This window comes from Petromyzon marinus, unplaced genomic scaffold (genome assembly GCF_048934315.1).
Source record: "Petromyzon marinus isolate PM22_M1 ecotype Great Lakes invasive population unplaced genomic scaffold, UKy_Petmar_22M1.pri1.0 PM_G_Scaffold_28, whole genome shotgun sequence".
In the NCBI taxonomy this organism is placed as follows: domain Eukaryota; kingdom Metazoa; phylum Chordata; class Hyperoartia; order Petromyzontiformes; family Petromyzontidae; genus Petromyzon; species Petromyzon marinus.
In genome coordinates, this window is record NW_027422850.1 from 187,501 (window position 1) to 190,000 (window position 2,500).

Consider the following 2,500-nt stretch of genomic DNA (forward strand, 5'->3'; position numbering starts at 1 on the left):
GAATCATTTTGTGGGCTATCGGGATTGGAGGTTCAGGCCAGAAAGTGCCAGGGCTTCATGATAAGCCCAACCAAAGATTCATATACGGTGAACAACTGCGACCCATGGACTATCAAAAATAAAGATGTCCATATGATCCAACCTGATGAATCAACGAAATACCTTGGTCTGAAAATTGGCCCTTGGACTGGCACTATACAGCCTGATCTACATTGTCAGCTAAAGACATGGATCTCGAAAATCGATGAGGCGCCTCTGAAGCCAACTCAGAAGGTTGAACTACTCAATGCCTATGCCCTACCCAGATTGTTATATCCTGCAGACCACTCGGACTGCAAGCAATCAACTCTCCGTGGGTTGGACCAAGAGATTAGAAAGGCGGTAAAAGGATGGCTCCACCTTCCCGCTTCAACTTGTGATGGACTGTTATATGCCAGAGCCCGAGACGGAGGCCTTGCCATCTTGAAACTGGAAAAAACAATCCCTTCGGTTCAAGTTAGAAGGCTGCAACGTATAGCAAACTCGTCCGATGCTATCACCCGTAATATTGTGTCCTCGCAGGGTATGGAGGAAGAATACCGTAATTTGTGGGTACGAGCAGGGGGTGACAGTGATGCAATCCCAACATTCGTTCTCAGGGACTCGGTGTCAAAAGAACCTGTATATCCGAGACCCTGCGATTGGAGGGAGCATGAATTTCAGAGATGGTGCGAAAAGCCGGTTCAAGGAAGGGGCATTGTAAACTTTGCGCATGATAGAATCAGTAATGCTTGGTTGAGGCCATGGTGCGGCTTTAAACAATGCTTCTTTATCGCAGCACTACAACTAAGGGCAAATATTTACCCAACAAGAGAAAGCTTGAACAGAGGCAGAGATGGGGCCTTACGTTCCTGCAGGAAATGCTCTGCCAGACTCGAGTCCCTTTCGCACATTCTCGGTCAATGTCCTGCAGTACAGAAAGCAAGAATTGCGCGACATAACAAGATCAGTAACATTCTGGCAGACGAAGCGGCTAGATTGGGCTGGTCTGTATACAAAGAGCCACGGTTCATATCCGAGACGGGAGAGATGAGAAAGCCTGACCTCGTGTTTGCAAAAGATGAGGAGGCGGTTGTGATCGATGTCACCGTCCGTTTTGAGCTTTCAAAGAATACCTTGTCAGATGCTGCCTCGCACAAAGTTTCGTACTATACCTCTCTTGGTGATCAAGTCAAAGTGCTGACGAAGGCTAGCAAGGTCACATTCTTTGGATTCCCGGTTGGGGCAAGAGGAAAGTGGCCCCTTGAGAATAACGAGGTACTTACCTCCCTGGGCCTGACCAAACCCAGAACGACATCACTGGCCAAGATGATTTCCCGCAGAACGCTGCTTTTCTCTCTTGATATTCTGAGAATGTTCTGTGGAAATTATGCGGTCTATGAACAGTCATAGACAACCTCCGAAACAAATAATAGTTTTGTTTTAAGATGTCATTTGTTTTAGATTGATTTTGTTATTTTCGAAGGTGAAGTCGGTTTTTATTTCATTTTACTATTTTCCACAATTTAGATTGTTATTTTCCAAGACGAAGTCTTGGTTCTTTTTTTTATTGTTAGTTTTTTTTTTTAACACGTCGTATTTGTTACTTTAGAGCTTAGAGGGGACTTTATTTTCGCCTTACTATTTTCTGCCTACAAAGAAGATTAAAAATAAGCTTTTTTCAAGATGATTTTGTTATTTTCCAAGGTGAAGTCTTGGTATTCTTATTTTACTATTTTCCATAAAGAAGACCTTTCTTTTAGATTTTGTTATTTTCCAAGACGAAGACTTGGTATTTTTATTATATTGCTATTTTTTACACGAAGCTTATTCAAGAGCACTTATATAGATTAGACTTTGTTATTTTAATTCTTTATTTTTGAACTACATCAGTTCGAGAGTCCTGTAACTTACTATTTTCTGCCTACAAAGAAGATTACAAATAAGCTTTATTTAAGATGTTTTAGATTAGATTTTGTTATTTTCCAAGGTGAAGTCTTGGTTTTTTTTATTTTACTATTTTCCACAAAGAAGATTTTTCTTTTCTTTTAGATTTTGTTATTTTCCAAGACGAAGACTTGGTATTTTTTTGCTATTTTTTTACAGGAAGCTTTATTCAAGAGCACTTATATAGATTAGACTTTGTTATTTTAATTCTTTATTTTTGCACTACATCAGTTCGAGAGAAGACTACAAACCAGCTTTATTTAAGATGTTTTAGATTAGATTTTGTTATTTTCCAAGGTGAAGTCTTGGTTTTTTATTTTACTATTTTCCACAAAGAAGACTTTTCTTTTAGATTTTGTTATTTTCCAAGACGAAGACTTGGTATTTTTTTATTGCTATTTTTTTTACACGAAGCCTATTCAAGAGCACTTATATAGATTAGACTTTGTTATTTTAATTCTTTATTTTTGGATTACATCAGTTCGAGATTCCTGTAACTTACTATTTTCTGCCTACAAAGAAGATTACAAATAAG

General features: G+C 38.8%; 1 pseudogene; it reads left to right on the forward strand.

Moving 5' to 3' along the window:
* Window positions 1-2,500, forward strand: part of LOC142914284 (28S ribosomal RNA) — an 11,198-nt pseudogene that overhangs the window by 5,303 nt on the left and 3,395 nt on the right.